The sequence below is a fragment of the Phoca vitulina genome, unplaced genomic scaffold (assembly GCF_004348235.1).
Source record: "Phoca vitulina isolate PV1807 unplaced genomic scaffold, GSC_HSeal_1.0 scaffold10, whole genome shotgun sequence".
Classification (NCBI taxonomy): domain Eukaryota; kingdom Metazoa; phylum Chordata; class Mammalia; order Carnivora; family Phocidae; genus Phoca; species Phoca vitulina.
The window spans coordinates 43,556,665-43,578,662 of record NW_022589713.1 but is presented as its reverse complement, the minus strand read 5'-3'; positions in this window follow the sequence as shown (position 1 = coordinate 43,578,662).

The window sequence follows — 21,998 nt, the reverse complement described above, 5'->3', positions numbered from 1 at the left end:
AGAGCACTTACATGTTTCCATTTGCATTTTTGTTCTTGTCTTCTGTCACCACCATGACAACATGCCCCAGCTAGCCTGCATGAGAATGGGACCCAAACATGGGAGCAGAGCTGAATCATCAGTCATTCCAGCCAAGATGGCCTGTAGTCAGACAATTACCAGATATGTGAGTGAGTTCTGAGACCAGAGCTGCTTGGCCAATTCAACCTAAATTGCCAGCATATAGACCCATAAACTAAATAGAAGCTTATTATTTTGGATTTTGAGACTGTCTGTTATGCAGCCTTATCATGACCATGGATAACTGATACAAAAGTAAGGAATTATGAAACATAAGAAAGAGGCATTTGACCCAAGGAATGAGTTAACTTTGGGGAGGTGGGAAACTATGGGATTTGGGCATACTTTCCTGAAGTGCCCTTTTATTTGTTTGTTTGTTTCTTTATATGAATAATGCTGTACAGGGAGATGAAAGCGAGATTGGAGTGGAACGAATCCAGGGATGTGTCACTTTGTGATCAGTTCCTGATAGTGAGGGTCTCTCCACATCTTTGAATTTGAATCCATGGATTTAAGCATATACAGCCTCAGATGAATGTAACCAAATGATTGTAATAAAAACAGAGCAGTGCCATTGTAGTCTTCCATGAATACATGTGAATATGTAGGTATAGATTATGTTTGTTTGCCTCCTTACTATCTGAAATCTCCACCAGACTCTAAGGTCTATGAGGATAGAGACCAATTCTGTCTTGTTCACCACTGTGTAGCTCATGCCTAGCATGGTACAAGGCATAGAGTAATTGTTTCATAATCATTTACTGAATAAATGAGTGAGGTCTGGAAACAAGGCAGAGGAGGAGCAAGACAGAGCCTGGTTAGGGGAATAGCCCTTCAGCCCCCACCATGGGCAGCCCAGATGTAGCATGTGGGCCAGTGGGTGATTTCCTGTCACATTCACAACCACTATCTTTATCTGGCTCGGGGATGGGTCTGGGCCAAGTCATCATGTTAGGGCTGCAGAAGACAGTGGCGTACACACACCTAAAGCTGCAAAGGGCTAAAAATATTAGTCTTCAATATTAATTCATTCAAAAAGCATTACCCGAAACCCTCGTCTGTGTACAGCTCTAAGAGAATATGGTTGTTTTTTCCCTTCCTCTAACCCAACTGTCTGTTCCAACATCTTACCATCTATATGCTAGCTAACAAATGATAAAGAGAAGCTTCCCAGAATCTGCCCAGAATGTCCATTGCCAGGATCCTTCTTGTCTTATTTCTACTCCCTTGTCTCTATCTGCCATTTTGGTCCCTGCTCCTGCCTTTGGGACTTGTGACCATGCTAAGGAGCTTCACCTTGAACTTGGTCAGTCCCTGAGGGCATCTTTGGCCTGGCCTCAGGGGTGAAACTGGCTGGAGCTGCCAGTGTGGTCCACCAGGGCTCAGAAGGGTTAGCTACACTCTGGCCAATGCGGGAGACACCCAGCTCTGCTCCTGCCAGACCCTAAGTTCCAGCAGCTCTGGTCTAACCTGGCACTGCTTTCCTTCTTGTCCCTTTCCTCTGCTGCCCCTCATTGTTCTCCCTTCCCTACCCATTCTTCATTTAAAAAAGATAAAGGCAGAAATCAATAGAAAATGCAAAGCTTTCCAATATGGAGTGTTTTATTTATTTATTTACGCATTTATCTAGCAGTAAGAATAGCTTTGAAGCCTGGATTTTCCTCCCCACCTTGATCCTAAGCCCTGGGTCTCCAATCCTCTTCAGGTTGGGTTTGAAAAAACTGGGAGAAAGCAAGACAATATGAGTGACCTAGACTTAATTAAATTGAAATAATTAAACATCAAGCATTGGCAAAGGCATACTTTGTGATCAGAGGACAAGTGCCAGAGTCAGATGGGCATTTGATAGCAGGAGACCTGAAGTGACCACAGGGGAAAGGGTCTTGGGTTATCAGAATCCGTTTGGCAACGAGCAGTCTGGATGACATCTCTTGTCCTGCCCATCATTAAGGAGGTCCCACCCTCTTGCACCTCCCCACCTCTGCAGGGCTGAGCACAGGCACTTGATAAGAGGCCTTCAAAGACATTTTGCAGGATGCAATATCACAAAGTCCTTATATTTCAGGGGACATGAGCTCCTCCTGAGTTTTCAGCATTTCACAGATCTATGCAATTGCACAGAGGTGCCAAAATAACAGAGCAGCAGAAATAGAGTTGCTGAATTGTAACCAAGATGGAAGGTCTCTCTACTTTGAATACTGGATATTGAACAACTTCTGCATTTAGCACCTCAGCCGAGACACTAGAAAATGGTCAATCCGATGTGGGTTTGTTTAGACCAATGTGGAAGGAAGCTCTTCATGGACTGTTGAAGGAAGTGAGATGAATATGGAACTGGACAATAGGAGAAGAGGAGATCCCAGAGCAGACACTCATCCTTAGCCTCCCGTGTCAAAAAGATGCAGCCATTCCTTAGGAAGGAGAGATGGGGAGTAGCCACTAGAACCCCAGGAGAGGTAAGCCTACATATATTTTATAATTTGCATTTTAATTAGGACATGATTAATTTAATATGTGCATTTTATTTTATTTTTTAATATGTGCATTTTAAATAGAACTTTCTGGAGGTGATCCTTTAGTGACTCCCAATTAGTGCCTCCAACTGTAGGAAGTTCAAGCACAGTGAGGGGGCAGGTCAGGGAGGTACTTTGGAAGCAGACAGTATCTTACAGCATTTTTTAAAAAGATTATTTATTTATTTATTAGAGAGAGAGAGAGAGAGAGAATGAGTGGGGGGAGGGGCAGAGGGAGAAGCAGACTCCCCGCTGAACAGGGAGCCTGATGCAGGGCTCCATCCCAGGATGACCTGAGCCCAAGGCAGCCACTCAACTGTCTGAGCCACCCAGGCGCCCGTCTTACAGCCTTCGTGATGCCATCTCAAGGTAGCAACTTTCTAGACTGCTTGTGGGTATGGCCCACTCTGCTCAGAATACTAAATATCATCAATGGGATTAGTTTGCTGAAAATGCTAACCCCCTGTTCCAGGGAATTTGATTTTGTGTCACAAAGGGTGCTCAGATTGGAGCCCCATGCCAGGGTGAGAAAGGCCAGAGTACCAGGCATTCGCCTGACGGGCAAGGTCTCTGGAGGCCACCGCACATTCCAGAGGGCAGAGTCAGAGCCCTTGCCTGGGGAGGGGTCTCCTGAGCCACGGCCTTTGCTGGAACTTGGACGCCCCACCCCCCATTCAGCGCTCGCCTTCCCTCCTCCATCTTATAGTCACCAGGCATCTAGAAAAGCTCTCTCCTTGTTTTATCTGGCAGAACCTTGGGACAATAATTGGACTGAGTTCAACTGGCCAGGAAACCAAAGCCCACAGAAAAATGCCTCATGACTCCTGCCAGCCCCTGCTCCCTGCCAGTCCCAGTGCCGGACAAAGAGCCCTGCCAGCGTTTGGATTCGAGAGGGGAAGTACATTCCGTATGTGGAAGCCACATAATGGAAGTTATGTACTTTTCGGGGACTGAGTCGGCCAGTGCCACGGCTGCTCCCATTATGTGGCTCATGAAAGGGTTTCACCTCCTGCACTGGAAGGGAGTTGGTCTGTCTGCAACAAAGGCGTTCGCCTCTGTGGCTTTCTGAAAAAGAATGTGTGTGCTTGTCAAAACAGAACTTCCCTGTGTACTTGGAAGAGTATGCCTGTCTGCCTGCCAGAAGGGAGCAAGGCTCAGTCTGGTTAAAAAGGGAGAAAAATTCCACTGAGCAGGCCCGTTAGCCACTACCCAGGACAGCCTCCCTCTCTCACAAAGACGTGTTCCCTGTGCACAGCCGCCTTCCCTTGCCACTTCCCACCAGCACAGTTTGATGTGGTCTGCAAGGTGGGGAGCCGGTGAAGTCATGGGGGTGAGTGTTTTCCTATCATGGCAAGGTAAATCAAACTTTTCTCCACGGCGGACGGGAGCCCCAGGCTCACGGAATTATGAGTAATGTGTTAGTAAACACTGTCACTTTGCTTTTCCAATCATTTTTTTCCCTCCGAAGTAGGCTGCTGTTTCCCCTGTGATGGTGGAAAAACAGAGACACAAAGATAACTTGCCTCCGGTCCTGGAGGAGGGCCCTGAAAACCCGCTTGGGGATTCATCAGCTGATTGTGATAGTGTGGCTCTCCTCCAGAAGTCTGCTCTGGATTCAACCTCCCAGTGCAGGCCCGAGAATGCGCTCGACCAAAGCAAAGTTCAAGGTCCAAATTAGGTAGGACTCTATGAGTACAATAAACACCACTAGTTTCTTCTGCGGAGATAATCTAACCTGGGTGTGATTGGCAAATATTTCCTTCCAGTACCTGACAGACCCATTCCCTTGGTGGCTCCAGATTCCCAAGGAAATCTTCATAGAACTCAAAAGTTCACCCAGAGGAGGGATCCCATCTCCTTGAAAATGGATCATGTCTCCATAAGACACATTTGCACAATAGACTATTTGAGGCTACATGTGGACTCTAGGTCCCTGATGGTGAGAACTGCATCCACTTAATTTGAGTGGTGGGTTACCTTTCCCTAACAAATGAAAATGACCTCCCTGGTTCCTAGGTAGGAAAGAAAGAATACTGGCAGAGTCTGGGTTAATCTCACATTTGCCTTGTTCTTTGTGGTTGCAGAAGCATTATGTTTTGAGATACCACAGTCCTCAAGTATCTGCCTGAATTTCTGGAGACACCAACAAAAGTCTTTGCAGGATGAAGGACATTTTTGGATCTAGTTCCTAAAACTATAGTTGTGAGCTCCAGGACAGTAATAAAGTATCACCGCAGATAGTAATTGTTAATTTATGCAAGCTTGTTTAGACGTTAGTGGAACTTTTGTTAACTGATGCATGCAAAGTTACAAGTTGTTTATTGCTATCAATAGCTTACATCTGTGACCATGATTGTTTTGTTATTAAGAACATGCCTGACTCCCTTGGGCTCTGAGAATGAGCGTGTAACACAAGCACTTGTTTCGATGCCATGCACCATTCCATTCCAAGCAGAACTTCATCATGGTTGGAGAGCTTAAAAATCAACAGTAGGGTATAACAATAAATGTGGACAATAAATGAAACTTCAGGAATAGTCTCCCCTGTTAACACCTGCTGATCTCCAGAGGGTTCATCTGCTGGGTGTGCTCTGTGGTTCCCGATGACTCAGGGCTAATACCTAAAGCCAGTGGTAAGAACTTACAAGTGGGGTCAAACTGTGATTCAAGAAAAGGATACTAAGTTTAAGAAAAACGAGGGGCACCTGGCTGGCTCAGTCAGTAGAGCATGCGACTCTTGATCTCCAGAATGTGGGTTGGAGCCTCACATTAGGTGTAGAGATTACTTAAAAACAAACCAATTGTAAAAGTTTTTGGAGAGACTCTGGAAAATTTGAACAAAGACAGGTTATTAGATACTCTGGGTTGGGGGTGATAATATACTAGGGATACATTAAAAAGCAAAAGTGCTTGTGTGTGTGTGTGTGTGTGTGTGTGTGTTGCTTTGAACTACCTTAGAAAAAAGTGGATATAGGTGAAACAAGATTAGCAAAATATTGATAAATGTTGATGTCTGAGTAATGGGTCCATGAGATTTCAGCATACTATTCTATTTTGGTATACATTAAAAATTTCTGATTTTTAGAAAGAAAATGATGGAGAGATGCATCTTTGCAGCAAAGGAATCTTGAAAGCTTGCTGCTGCCTTACTTTGTGATGGGGGCAGGAGTTGTTCAAAGCAGCAGAGTGAGCTCAAAGATTGAGGTGGATGGGGGCTGCCGGTACAGGTGACAGCTGGGCAAGTTCGTACTGAAGGTGGCCCACAGGTTGATCACAGCTTAAAAACTGGGATCATAAAGACCGCTGTCTCTACCCACTTCTCAGCCTCTCTTCCATTCATCCTCAAACACATATTGAATATCCAATATAAAGTTTCCTGGAAAAACAGAAGGAATAAAGCATATGCCCTGCTCTTGACGAGTGGACACAGCAACACAGAGAGAATTAGTTGAATAATACAAACCCCGAAGCATCCTTGGACACTCAATCCACCAATCTTCCAGGATAGATCAGTGGAAAATTATGGCGGCCACATGATGTTGTGAGGATGGAAGGGTCAGCCGTCTTCAGAGGGTCTGGGGACTTTGGCCACAGACAGATGCTTGGGAATGCTGGTCAGGCTGCCCCTCACAGTGGCCTTCTGATTTGTCAATCAGGATCACAACAACCAGACCAAGGACCCTGGTCTTTGCTGTCCGGTACTTTGGCTTAGGGGGCTCATCCAAGCATGGGGATTGCTGAGCTATAGCTCCTTGACCCCAGGCACTTCCTTGCTGGGCTTCAGTCACTGGCCCTGGGGCCATATAATCTGGACAGCCTCCAGGAGGCATATGGCATACGCATGCTGGAAGCTGCCTTTCCTGGTGACATTGCTCCATACTCCCAGTGGGCCGAGTATATTTGAAAATGTATTCATGTTGGCTCCTGGGAATAATCATTCTAAATCTCTTAACTCTGCCCTGTTCCCTTCCTGCCTCCTTTCCTGTCATGGACATAGACCCAAGCAACCCCATCCTTCACTTTGCTGCTCTTCCAAGAACCCGCAATCACTTGCAGCCCAGCGTCTTATTCTGTCCCCCACCTCTCCTCCGTACCTGTTTTATTTGAAGAACTCCAAACAATTGTTCAGGCTAATAGCAAAAGATAATTTGAACGAGAACAAGTCTCTGGTGAAAGAAAAGCTGTGGTTAGAGAATGCTTTGTTCAGACACAATCTTGTTTCTGAAAAGTATGCACAGTACCTCTAACTGCTTATCAAACAGCTCCAAATGTAGGTCTTACCTTTTGAATTGCTGGCTTTTAAACTGGTCTTCCTGGCATCCCGGGTCTCTGCAGAGGTGCTTGAGGGGCCAACCCTGGCTGTGAAAGAGGAATAAGATGGAAGAGGACATCTGAGCTTGCAGGGTCCCATGGCCCACCTTCACCTCAAAGAACTCCCCTTTCTTCTGCTTCATCTAAGACTTTAAAAACTTCCCTGTCTAAAACAAAAGAAAGTTGAAAACCAACTGCTTTAATAAGTAAATATTCCAACTGATTGTTGATTTACATATAGTCTTTGCTAAAGGGCTTGAAAAATGATTCCCTAAGATGTCTGAACATGCCACCTGCAATTTTGTTTCAGCTATTTGTTTTGCTAGCAAACCTTTCCTTCATAGCTATCATGAAGACAAACCAGCCCAGTTTTTATACAAATTTGCAGAACTAGGGGACCCAAAGGTAATTGCATTTTCTATAGCTAATCTTTTTCCCAAGCGGAAGTTCAGTGTCACCAATCAGTCAACATCCTATTACGGCATGCCTCTGTGGCTCACTTCACCTTCCCCAGATCCCATATTGACATTTAGAAGCCACCTGAACATGGCAGGGGCCACGGGGGAAATAGTCTCTCGCTGATCATGCAACCTGAATCTTTTCCTGCTGGAGAACCAGATTGATAAATCCAGGTAGCCTCGGATGTGCCCCTCCTCACCCTCCTACTCCCATAATTCCCACAGTGAAAGGCCAAGCAACACTTGATAGTGACAGGAAAAGCAGCCACACCATTGATCATGAAATCCCGGGGCAGCAATGAGAGTTAATCACTGCCTTCTTGTCACTATTTCCAATAAAAACAATGGCAAAGTTACTGCCTCATAACCACAAAGTACCTTCATGTTTCAGAGCAGATAAACAAATTGCGGGTGGCACTATCTCTTCCAAACCCGAGAGGAATGCGTTGAACAGAGCCTAGGGAAAAAACTAAAGAGAAGAGAATGATGTCCTGACAACTGTTGTGTTCCCAGTAAGGAGTCAGACAACCGTATTCTCTGGCCAATGGTGGGGAATGGGGGTATCCCATTTTATGCCAACAAATATTTATGGAGCACATGCTCCAAGCAAAGTCCTATGATCTCACCAAAGGCGCCACAGCGACAGTGAGAGATGTCTTGTCTTCAAGGAGCTTGCAATCTGGTTACCTGACAAGGTTGTATTTAACTAGCTATAAAACATAAAGCACAAGGTGTTAATGCATGAGAGAAACTGACACAGGCACCAGTGTCAAGGGTCTGGGGATGGCACATCACCCCAAGACCCCGACTAGAGGGTATGAACCAACCACCATGCCCCCCTATGCATTTGATAAGAGCCATACTGCTGGGTTTCTCCCTGGTAATGCTGCAGCCCTTTCCATGTAAGCAACACCTGTGCAGGATGGCAATCTCTCTGTGGTTACTGAGAGGACCCAGAGACCCAGAGAGATTCCCTAGAAAGTGGCTTATTGGTCCCAGGAAGTGCAGACAAGATGAATGCTACATCTATAAAAAAAGGAAGGACAGTGGTCTACTTGGCCTGATTTCGAGACCAGAGACTTCTTTATTCCAAAATATCTCTCTGATTTGCCTCTTTTGGAATAAAAGATTTGTCCCATAAAAAAATGCTACCTTTGTAAGGAATAGCACATGGGCCAACATGCATTAACAGATGTTCAGAGCTGGCAGATTTGATAGAAAGACTTATCACTCAGTTACCCCACTCCTCCTGTTCCTCAACCTCATCAGGAACTTCAGGTCCCTGATTTCTCCACTTTTTTTGCTGTAAATCATCTCTTCCCTCTCCATCAGCTGAGGAGTGGGTACTTGCTCCAGAGGTTATTATGAAGTTATGGAGAGGTCCTATTGAATCCAAAGATGGGAAACTAAGCTAGCCCTGTGGGGATTGAAGTCTTTAGGAGTTGGAGCTGTTCTCTCCATATCTTAGGTACTGTTTTCTCACTTTTTCTTCTTTCTACCTACTGTTTTCTCCTCTCTCTGCAGATCACCTTCTTTTACCATCTCATTAACTTGCTCATGGCCCCCAAATGGCCATTCCAGCCCTACGTATCTTGGGATTCCCAGTGTCCATGTTTTTCAGATCAAATCCCCAAAGTAGGGGTTCATTTTTTTTATTATGTTATGTTATTCACCATACATTGCATCATTAGTTTTTTTTTTTTTAAAGATTTTATTTATTTATTTGCCAGAGAGAGAGAGACAGTGAGAGAGGGAACACAAGTAGGGTGAGTGGGAGAGGGAGAAGCAGGTTTCCCGCTGAGCAGGGAGCCTGTTGTGGGGCTTGATCCCAGGACCCTGGGATCATGACCTGAGCCAAAGGCAGACGCTTAACGACTGAGCCACCCAGGCACCCCACATCATTAGTTTTTGATGTAGTGTTCCATGATTCATTGTTTGCCTGTAACACCCAGTGCTCCATTCAATATGTGCCCTCCTTAATACCCATCACACGGCTAACCCATCCCTCCTCCCCCCTCCCCTCTAAAACTCTCAGTTTGTTTCTCAGAGTACATAGTCTTTCATGGTTCATCTCCCCCTCCAATTTCCCCCCTTTCATTTTTCCCCTGCTACTATCTTCTTCTTCTTCTTCTTCTTCTTCTTCTTTTTAAACATATAATCTATTATTTGTTTCAGAGGTACAGGTCTGTGATTCATCAGTCTTACACAATTCACAGCACTCACCATAGCACATACCCTCCCCAGTGTCTATCACACAGCTACCCCATCCTTCCCACCCCCACCACTCCAGCAACCCTCAGTTTGTTTCCTGAGATTAAGAATTCCTCATATCAGTGAGATCATATGATACTTGTCTTTCTCTGATTGACTTATTTTGCTTAGCACAATACCCTCTAGTTCCATCCACATCATTGCAAATGGCAAGATTTCGGTTTTTTGTGATGGCTGCATAATATTCCATTGTATATATATATATATACACACCACATCTTCTTTATCCATTCATCTGTTGATGGACATCTTGGCTCTTTCCATAGTTTGGCTATTGTGGACATTGCTGCTATAAACATTGGGGTGCACGTACAAAGTAGAGGTTCTGATGACTCAGCCCACATGCCATGGCTTGATGGTAGGCCTGCAGCCAGGCATCAACTGGGTCAGGTGCCCCCCTCTACCTCCCACCAACAGCCCAATCAGGGAGATAAGACCACATGATCCAAGGCATCCCGCAACACATACTCACTACAAATCAGTCTGCTTGGGCCACCACAACAAAGTACCACAGACTGGGTGGCTTAAAAAACAGAAATTAATTTTTTCACAGTTCTGGAGGCTGGAAGTCTGAGATCTAAGTGTTGGCAGGTGAGGCCAACACCGGATGGAGAGGGAAGAGATGATTTACAGCAAGAAAGTGGAGAAATCAGGGACCTGAAGTTCCTGATGAGGTTGAGGCCTATTTCCTTGGCTTGCAGATGGCCACTTTCTTGCTTTGTCCTAACTTAGTCATCCCTTGGTCTGTGTTGTCTGTCCTAATCTTATTTTCTTTTAAGATTTTTATTTATTTATTTGATATATAGAGAGAACAAGCACAAGCAGGAGGAGCAGGAGAAGCAGGCTCCCCACTGAGCAGCGAGCCCAATGCGGGGCTCGATCCCAGGACCCTGGGATCATGACCTGAGCCGAAGGCAGACGCTTAACCGACTGAGCCACCCAAGTGGCCTTGTCTGCATCCTAATCTTCTTTTTGTTTGTTTGTTTGTCCTAATCTTCTTATAAGGATATCTACCATATTAAATTAGGGCCCACCCTAGTGACCCCATTTTAACTGAATTACCTCTTTAAAGGCCCTATCTCTAAATATAGTCACATTCTGAATCACACTGAGGGTTAGGGATTCACCATTTCAACTGGGGGGCCCAAGCCAGCCCATAAAGACCAATATGTCCACCAGAAGGGATGTGGGAGGGAATAGAATGACTGATTTCTCTCATACCATGGTCGTTATTTTCTCGCCAGAATCCTCAACTCCTGTACCATTGTCTTTTCATCACACACCTGGAAAAAAAAAAAAAAAAACCCTTTATATCAGTCTTAGGGTCTTAGCCTATACTTATGCTGCAGATCACTTTTAAAGAAAACCATTCCACTACACAAACTGGTACCACAGCAAATTCTCCATCATCAGAGGGACCCAGAGAGATCTCTGCGTGCCCTGAAACAGCCCTTCTCTCTTTTTCACAGTGTCTGTTTCAATCTCTTTCTACTCTCCTCAAACCTCTTCCCTCTTGGCAAATATTCTTACTTATAGAAGATGGAATGCATCTGAGAGGGACTCTCCTTTGACTTCCTGCTACTGAAGTTACAAACACACCTGCATCTGCTCTCATCTTCTTCTCCCTTCTTCTAGTTGAAAGGAAGGAATTCCTCTCCTGCCTGAGACCAGTCCCAACCCCTGGTTCTGGGTCTCTCCTCTTCCAATCTCTGGGATCTCCTCCCTCAATGATCTCTTCTCTATTCCACCTGGTTCTTTTTCATCAGATTTCTTCCATGTGAAAAAAAATAATCCTTCCACAACCCATGTTCTCTCTAGCTAATCCTCAGAGCAAACATTTAAAAAGGCTTGACTGTAAATGCTTTCCACTTCCTCACCTCCCATTTGTTCAACTGTCAATGCGGCTTCTGTTCCAATCACTGCTAAATGTGCATCGCTCCCCTTGCCACCCCCTATCATACTCCTTAACTGAAAAATTACAGCTCCCCAGTCAGGCTTCAGCTTAAATATCATTTCTGGAAAGCCATCTCTGCCCTTAAGACTGGGCTACATACCTTTTATCTGTGTTCCCATAACATTTGACTTTTTCTCTTATCATGAAATTCATTGTGATGACTTCCAGTGATCCATTTACTTCCTGATTATAAGCTCCTTGAATAGAAGGGTTATTTTTCACTTGCTAAGGCATCCTACTGCCTGCTTCAGTGTCCAGAACAAAGAAAGATGTTCGAGGTTATGGAGCTAGTGACTGGCAGTGCCATTCCTCAAACCCGAGTCAATGCCAAACCCATTCTAGAATAGGCTCTGTCTCTAATTATCAAAGAGATTTCTTTAGACCAGGGCTTCTCAAACTTTAATGTGTGTGCTCACCACCAGAGCATCTCATTAAAAGGTGAATTCTGATTCAGCAAGTATAAGGTGGGGTCCAACGTCTGCATTTCTAATAAGCTTCCTGATGATGCTACTATTGTTGGTTCATGGGTCCCACCTAAAAGCAAGGGTCTAGTGATATAAAAACAAAATGCTTCTGTAGGCTGTATCAGAGAGAGTCTCCCTCAGCCAGTGTAAGCTCAGATCCCGAACACAGTGTGAGAGGGACTGAGAAGGGGTTCCTCTGCCCTCTGTTCTCTTCTTTCTCCAGCATCAGAGCACCTGCTCCCTGAAAGCCAATGAGATATGAAGTCAATTATTCCGTCCTGCGCAGTTATATATTTTAACTCACACTGCAATTCTTGACTGTGTTTCTCGCTCTAGGAAAGATTCCAATTTGACAGTGGAGGATGAAATAAATCCCGAGTTATCAAATTGTATTTCCTGGATCTGTCTAAACAAATTCCCTTAAAAGCTGCTGAGGAAATAGTTCTGCTATTTCCCCAGTAATCTGGGTAGAGTTGATGTCATTCAAAACTCAGAGATCAGCCGGGCCATTCCCTTCTGTTTCTTTAAGGTGCCTCGCTCAAAGGAGAACTCCTCACTTTAGAGATGCTTTCTCTGTAAGAAATTGAAGAGACAGTGCCTGTGAGCCAACTGAGCAAGGGATTGTCACTCCGCAGCTGGAGAAGGCAACTGGAGGTCACAGAGGGCTACAGTGTGCCAAGTATCAAAGACACTGACTGTAGGTCACTTCTACTGAGCACACCCAGCTCTCTATTTCTAATTGAATTAAACATAAGCCCTTCTTTTCAACTTTGTCACCACCATTACCTTACTCTACCATACCTACTCAACTTTCTTAATATTATTTTAATTTATTTATGTATATCCTATCAATACACAAAAAAGGAGCACCGATGCACTGAAAATTTAATAAAACAAAAACACATAGATATAATGATGCGAATGGGAGCAACCAGAAAATCATTAAAACAAGAAGAAATTAACAAAAGCTAAGTCTCTAGGACTTTAGGAGACTGTAGTTTCCAAATATATTATCAATTTCTTTCTATTCCAAAGTTGTCTAGGAAAATCTAAACCATAGCCAGCTGTCTTGCAAAAATCTAAATTTGTACCGGTGCTCAAAAAGGAGACAGGAAGAAATGCAAGGCTGGATTAGCTTAAACCCTCCCTTCTATCAAGAAAACCTCCCATGTGTGCTCTCTTGATGAGGGTAGGGTCAATGGCAATGTGTTTGTCACATGTGCTTGCTTTCCTTCCCAGCTAAGATGTACATTTCTGCACAAAGGTATCTGTCTCTCTTCTGAATGCAAATTTCTTATGAAAACTTCAAATATTACCACTCCCCTAGATCACCTTCAACTCCCATTTGAATGAGCTCCGCTGAGCCTTATGTATAAACTGTTGCATAGAAAGTCCACAATTATTCCCCTCTTCATATCCACGCCCCTCTCCAGTGTGACTTAGCTGCTTTTCCAATCAAGAAGTGGAATTATTCCCCCACTCCTAAAACCTGAGCTGGCCACATGACTTTCTTTGACTAATACAACGTAGCAGAAGTAATATGTGAGAGTTTCAAGCCTAGACCTCAAGAGACCTTGTGTGCTTCTGCTTGCGCCCTGGGGCCCCTGGCTTCTGCCATGGGAACAAGTGCAGGCTAGCCAACTGGATGATGAGAGACAACATGGGGCAGAGTCAACCCAGTTGTCCCAACATAGGTACCAGACATATAAGGGAGCACAGCCAAGATGAGCAAAGTCTGCCCCAGGCTACCCACCAGCTGACCACAGGTATATGAGTGAGCCCACCCAAGATCACCCAAGTCTGGCCAAGATGAGAAGAAATGTCCAGTTGGGGTTCACAGATATTTTGATAAAATCTCAGTGTTTATATTCACCAGATTATGTTAACTCATGGAAATAAAAATGAAATCGATAGTACATTCCCAGAAGAATTCCTGGATTTATAAATAAGATTAAATCATAAGTGTCATTTTGAGGATCTTCATGAATGTGTGGCTGGAGCCAGATGGCTAGCCTCCCTACCTCCCCACCCCTTCCATGATAAGCCATGTGCCTAACACAGAGCTAAGCACACAGTAGGCCTTCAATGTAAACAGGATGAATACATACAGCTTCACATCTGTCTTAAAGATTACAGAAAACTGAAATTGATCATTAAGAATCCTGCAGACCAAGATCAGCTCTAAATAAGATAACTTCTTCCCAGTCCCTGGAGGACAGATAAGGGTAGGGAAACTTCCATTTTTCTGGCCCAGTAGGCTAGGAGTTCTCAACCTTTTTTTTTTTTTTTTTTCCTGCTCTCATACCTTGAGGGACACCCACTGTCTTAGATAATGGTAGCTCACCACAGAATTGTGCAGGGCCCTTCCTCCTGTGGTGGGAGGTGGTACTTACCAGAGTAACAGTGCAAATGTGCTGTTTGAAAATGCCTTCCAAGTAATTCTGATCTGCCCCCTTCCAGCTACATGGAGAATCACCAGGCCTATTATCTCAGAGTGGACAACAATCTGTTTTCAAGCCCTCCCTAAACGATAAGCTTCTAGTCCTCTGCTGTCCAATATGGCCTCTAGGCATCTATGGTTGTTCAGATTTAAATTAATTATAATTAATTAACATTAAAACTTCAGTTCATCAGGAACACATTTTAAGTGCTCCACAGCCACTTGTGAGCAGAACAACACTGAGAACATTGTCATCACAGGACATTCTACCAGATAATGCTGTTCTAGTCAGCCTGGGAACTCCCCTTAGGCTCCTGCAGCCTCTCTGTCCCATAGTAACTCATCTTGTTGTCCAGTCCTCGGTTTATCTGCTCCTTTTGCATTTCCATTTTATTTATCTTTTCCACCTCTTGCCCCTAGTGCCCCTTCTCCCCCTGAGTTCACAGAAGCCACCCTGAGCACCTTCCCCCAGGTCCTGGATGTCAGCAGCTTCAGTATTTTCCTTTCTCTAGGAACACATTGAAAACCCACATTTACATTTAAATGAAGGTCCTACTTCAACCAGACAGAGGTATGCCTCCAAATAAATCCATATATTTCAGGCAGGGGAGTTATCTTCATTCTCGTAATGTAACCTGTCTGGACTCCATTGGAAATTATTACAAACTCTCCGTTCCCTGTGCCTTCAGGAACAGAGTGTTGATGTGGTCTGTTGGCTGGGAATCCAGGTTGCAAACCTTTGCTGAGGGCTGGCTTCCACTCTTTCTTTGGCTGTGCTGTCTCTAAAATAACCGATAGCAGTTTAAAGCTGAGCAATAAGTCTTGCTGCTATAATTGGACATGGAGCAGAAAAAGACCTCGAGATGTAATGGGAGGTATGTTTGCTAAAGGCAGTCCATCTTTCCCTCTTTCAGGAATCTGCTCCTGCCGGCCATTTCCAAATCTAAGAAGGATCATCTTGACTTCTTCCTACCTTTGGGTGACCTAGTTCATCTCTAAACAGACAACACAAAGCCGCCAAATCAGAGTGTGTATTTTGTTAATCTTGGAGAACTGGGAGTGGGTGGGGGAGAGAAATTAATGATCCTGGCAATGAGGGAAATAAATAAGAGTACTCATGCTGATGCTGGGTTCCTCTGGAAGCAGATCCGGAAAAAAGGATTTTAATACAAGTAGTTTATATAAGAGGCGATCCCAGGAAGCACCAGTTTGGGGTGAGCAGATGAGAGAGAAGGGAAGGAAGCCAATGTAGGAAGCATTGATTACAGCTATAATCAACTGTGGCTCAATCCACTAGGGTCTTCCAGGAGACAGTGTAGACCATGCTTTGGTGTCGTTGAGATGGGGCATTTATCTTTCAACTCCCAATTTGTTGATTTATGTTCCTGGGGACATTAACTACCTACACTGTCCATGAACAAGTCAAACACAATCCTGTGGTGAGAGATAGCCCTCAGAATAATTGCAAGACTGTCAACAAGGATGGGAATGGTAACACCAAGGGGCTATGTATGGGGCATCAATGGTTCAGCTATACCCCTCTTCTTACTAGATGGGGATTTCATCCATTTTCATAAGCAAGCAGGAGGTTTGTTATTTTATCACCTGGACCATTTCAAAAATCATCCCCCGTCATGATGTGTGGTGAGAACCATATCATGTCACTCTTCCCCTAGAATATTGAGGTCAACCTGGACTCTGAGATGTTATCATGGGTACGGTGGATTTGCTGCATTGGCCTGTTCAGCTTTCTTTTTGCCATCCTGCATGACTGTGATGGAAGGGTCTGTGGATCACAGAAACCTGCCTGTCTTCTGGCTACAGAGGTGGGCACACGGTCAGGCCAGGCTGATCATATCCCTCTTATGGTCATTAAATGTTCAAGGGGTCCACCTGGGCCTCAAGCAGGGTCAATCGGAATCCTTTAATGAGATTTCATATATGGATGCTGGGAGAGTGAGCTTCTCGAAGGCCATGTAAGCCTGGAACCACCAAGGACTATCTTGCCATTCACAGAAAGAGAACATCTGGAAAATGAAGCCATGCTGAGGAAAGTAGGACCAAGGAACTGATAGACAGAGAGTGAGTTATGATGAAAAGGTGACTGCCTGGATCCAGGTTTGCCTGAAGTCAGTCCACTCCATGACTTTCGAAGTTCACAACCCAACAAATGCCACTAGCCACTAAGGTTAATTTTAAGCTGGGTTCCTGTCATTTAATTGAAAGAATCCTTTCTAAACAATGTGTTCCTGAATATTATGCTCTTTGTTGTTTTGAGGGTAGACTCTTCATCCATTAGACTATACAGAGAGAAGATCGGCCACTGCATTCACCGTTGGAGTGTCAGCATCACCTTTGTGTGTCCTGCCTTTCCTCCAAGGACCATGGAGGAAGGCTAACTTTGCCTGAGATTTCCTTGACTCATGGACACTGTGAATTGTATAACTGATGAGTTTCCCTCCTCGAATTGGTTGCTAGGAAGACCTGAGGGAAAATGTGTTCTATTTTTTTTCTCCCTTCATTGCCAAATTTCTTCACATCTTTTATGTCTTGAACTATAGGTATTTTTATACACCACTGAAAATCTGTTTTCTTTTTCTTTTGAATGCGAAGAATTGCAGCAGCTGTGTTCACACTCTCCAACCTCAGCTTGTAGCTACAATGGACTTAATGCAACAGCAACCCTACTCACTGAACTTCTCGATTTTTCTGCCTCAGAGCTTCTTCAAAGCCCCACATGAACATGGCCCAGAGGGTTGGGCCTCTATTAAAGGAGGATGGGAATTAGAATAAAAATGCCTGAGCTTCCTGTTGGCCAAGTGGACTCTTTTGAGGTGCATTCTACACTATTCCTTAGGGACCCCTCCCCCCTGAAAAATTGTGCTCACGTGCCCACGGAAATAACCAGTTTTTATTTGTTTTAAGAACTCACCACTGGGGTGTCTGGGTGGCTCAGTCAGCTAAGAATCTGTCTTCAGCTCAGGTCATGGTCCCAGGGTCCTGGGATAGATCCCCGCATCTGGCTCTCTGCTCAGTGGGGAGCCTGCTTCTCCCTCTCCCTCTGTGTCTTCCCTTCACTTGTTCTCTCTCAAATAAACAAATAAACAAAATCCAAAAAAAACCCCAACAGCTCACCACTTACCGGCTTTTCTTCTTCCTCTTATCTCACTCCCCCCATTTCCTTATGTTACTTCCTGGAGTTACCTTGCAAAAAAACTGCAGGCACCCTTCTACAGGTCCTTGTCTTAGGCTCTGTTTTTGGTAGAACACAAAGCAAAAGAGAAATAAAGAAATTAAATTAAAATAAGCAAATAAATTAGTTAACAACCATTTTTTCCCCTCATCCCCCTTGGGAAGATGCTAAATGAAACAGCAATTGTGCAAAAAATAGTGCAAATTCAATATGTTTGGCTGAAAATGGCATCGAGAGTGTCTGAGAAAGGATCATAGTCCCTTGGCAGGGAGGGCTGTGACGAGATTCTGGAGGGAGGCCCAACAATCACAAGGCTCAGTCGGACACATCGCTGCCTGCTGGTTGCAGAATAAAAGAAAAACCGCTAAGGGGAGGCTCTTCTTCTAGTCTGCAGGCTTGTGATCCATTTATATATACATACCACACCATTATACTAAAGAGAATTATATTAAAATAAATGGAAAACAAACAAATTCAAACCTTGAAACTTGAAAGAAAAATAAATGAGCTAATTATTTCCACATCTAACCATTTGGTACAAATGTCTGGCAGGACGTAACATTCTCCCTCCCTTTTCTGTGAAGAAAATTTCCACAGCATTTGTTCCCAACGGTGTAATGTACTTCCTGTTGTGATCTGTGAGCCATTCACACCAACCTGATGGTTCGCTTCAGTTAAACCTTCCCCTTATGCCAAGCAGAAGCGATTATGCCCTCTGGGATGGGATGGGATGGGTGCCCCATGGCCTGGGGACTCCCCTGCTCTGAGACCACCCCAAATCCCTTCTCCCTGGTTTAGACCTATGAACTTTTGAGCCTCAGAAAATTTAGCCAACACCCTGAGGACTACTCACCCCTGCACGCTAGGGCTCAAGGGCCAAGGCCCTGCTCCTTCAGAAGTCCAGAAAGTGGCTGCTAACAGGACCAAGCCCAGAATTCTTCTCCAGGATACACAGCCAGGGTGGCTTTCCACATGAATAAAACACAAATTAAACGTAGCCAACAGAGTTTGGCTCCACATCAATCTCCTTACAAAAAAATAAATAAATAAAATAAAATAACAAGGGAAATTGGAGTTGAGGGAAAGAGGAAGGAAATGCTGTGGAACCACTGTGAGCCTCCTGCATGGGGCGCTGTGAAGCAGGAAGGGTCACTCTGGCCAGGGGAGAGCTGGGCTCTGTCCCGGCCTCAGTGGCTTCACGTGTTAAAGCAGGGCTTTGTACCAGCTACTTGGGGTCCTCAGGAGACCCTCCAGGCCCCAACATGTGGAGTTAGCTGAATCTAGAGTCACTGAAGGGTCTTTGACTGTGGCCCCGGGAGGTCCCAGAGCTGCCCGCCACTTCCCCCCCATATCTCCAGGAAGCGTGGAGGAGGCGTGGGTGACCACAGGGCCCGCTAGGAAGGGCCTCACTGGTGGCTTTGTCTGGCAAGTCTCCCCCTGGATTCCCTTGGGGACTATCTGACTCAGCAAACTCCCAGGAGAGCCTTGCCTCCAAGAGATCCGAAGCAGGATTGTAAAAATAGAGCCAAGAGGCTGTGATTACAGAGGAACTGTTTCAATCCATCAAAGACCCAGGCTTTTAATGCCTCGCACTGAGGCTCAGGCTTGTGTGGAATGAGAGCAGACCTGGGCCTTTGTTCCTGCCCTTGGCTGGAGTCAGGCGGGTGTCCCAGGAGGGGAACTCGAGTGGACTCCCAGACTCCTGAGCCACAGCCATTTCCCTGGCTGAGGTGACCATGTACTCCACGCCAGGCGCAGGGGCTAGGGAGGGGTCTCACCTCCTGGAGGGTCAGGGCGACAGGCTTGAGGGCTGGAAAATCCCCCAGTGGAAACACTTGCTAGGCCTTACTAATCTGCATCGGCCTGAAGGCAGGGCAAGGTAACGAGGCTATTAAGGGGGTGAGGCTTGGTTCCAGGGAACAAGGCACTGTGGGGCTTGGGGTGAGTGGTCTCTCATGGAAGAAAGACACAGGGCTATTGGCTCACCTGGAAACGGGAAAAGGAGGTGTAAAACTCCCAGGCGTTACTGTTGGTCATGCTCTGTGACCTGAGGAAAGCTGGTCCCCATTCTAGGCCCCTGAGATTTCTCACCTCTTGGCAAAACTCAGTGAATGCTCCTGAAGAAAAGGAAATGGCAGTGGGCCACATGACTGCCAGTGTTCAAAGGCTCAGGGAGCCCTCTGGTACCCCAAAGAGGCAGGGCAGCTGGTATGAACGGTAGGTGGAGGGAAGGCGTGGTGACTCCTGCCACACACACACACACACACACACACACACACACACACACACACACTTCCAGCCTGCAGAAGCTTCCAGCCTGCAGAAGTCAACCCTGCCCACACTGCTCAGAGAGGGCGGAGCCCAGACTGACAAGGGACAGGCCCACAGGAGGTTACACAGCCCAGCACTCACAGGGAGCTGTTTCTCTCTCTGTAAGCATTTGGCACCACTGCTTGTGGGCACTGGGTCTGCTCTTTTCTGGGAAAACCAAGAAAAGAATCGGAGGAGGGATCATTCTGCCCCAGAAAGAATGGCCCATTTCTCTTTCCCTCTGGGGCTGCCGAGTTCGGTGCTTAAGAGCTTGGGTGCTGGGTTCATGCTGCGGCACGTTCAAGTTCAGGCTCTGAGACAGAGTCTTCCATCGCTTTCAGCCTTGTTGCCTGATCTGTCAAATACAGGGATCAAAGGTAACAACCTCGGAACCTTAGCGGGATGATGCAGGTATCTTGTTTGTGAGAGTCTAGCAAATAGTAATGGCTCAATAAATGCTGGTTATTGTAACTCTTGAGCTCTGAAGCAATGCCCAACACATGAAAGAGTCTCCATAAGGAAATCCAGGCAAAGGTACTAACCTCTAGGAGGCTGCTGCCCCCAAGGCCTTGCTGAGGGGAAAGGAAAGGGGCTTATGCATGAAAATGCTCCAGCTCGGGGCCTCCCTCCAGCCATCTGGCTTCCCTTGTGTCCCAGCCTGACCAACCACATCGGCTCAGGGGCATAAAGAGATGGCCTCCTTGACCAGGAAGGTCTCTGGCTGCGGATGGAAGAGGAAGGAAGGGGCTTCTAAATCCTTGCAAAGCCCATCCTTGAGGAATCATGACAACATTGAGGCCATGGAGTTGGAACCCTAGGTTCACAGATTTCAGTTCAATCATTTCTACGTTGTGTAACCTTGAGAAATGGAGATACTCATCCCTAATTTGGGAATTACTATGAGGATTAAATGAGATGTATGGATAGCTCTGAGGAATGTTTTTTTTTTTTTATTCCCACATTTTATTAATTTAAGTTTATTTTTTTTAGTAATCTCTACACCCAACGTGGGGCTCGAACTCATGACCCGGAGATCAAGATTCGCATACTCTTTTGACAGAGCCAGCCAGGCGCCCCCCTCAGAAATGTCTCATAAACGTTAGTTTCCTTTTGTTTGGAGGATAGCTCCATGAAATTTCTGTCTCATTCTCTGTTGTGTCTTGGTTCACTCTGTACAGAATTAATTGCCAGGCTTCTAAGGTGAAGATCCCGTTACCCTCTGTGTCAAGCCCTGCTCGACCCAAAATTGCACCTGCACACATGTGCACACACACACGCACCCAGCCCTTTTAAAAGGAAATTTACTTCTCATAACCAATCACACTTCAGCAGGAATGAAACAACTGTGATAAGAACTGTGAATTCAACGTCAGTGTCCCCCTTGTCCCTTCCTCCCACCAAGTACCTGAGCCCTCTAATGACATCCGGTCTGCCCAACACTTGAGCTGCAAAAGGATGAGACAGTCCTAGGGGGCTGCAGCTCTGCTGAGCTCCTATGTGCCATCCTAGTCTGGTCCCCGTGGAAAACATCGGGGACCACAGCCAGAGTCACACGTGACGCCTTCTGGATGGAAGAGAGGTTTCAAACCCCAAGGATACAGTTATTTGAACTTCATGGTTTACAGCCCCACATGCATGATGCAAAAATCCATGTCTGGTTCCTATTTCAGGGAATAGCCAGCCACAGTCACTCAAATCAAGACACAGACAGCCCTGCTTGTGTCTGCCCCCACACACCCATCTGTCAGTCCCTCAACAAACAACTTGGCTGAGCAGTTGCTATTGCCAGGCACCAGGCAAACAAGCCCTGTCAGTTCCAGCCTGTCTCCTCTCCATCCTGGGGTTACTGCCCAAGCCCAGAACATCACTGTCTTGTATCGGTCAGTGACAACAGCCTCCTAATAGACCACCCACGAATCCAGTCTCCCTCCGGGAACAGTATTGGACTCTGACGGTCTGGCACTGCCTCCTGCTGTAGCCTCGATGTCGGGGCTCCCATTCATACCTTCTGTGTTTCCCTGAAA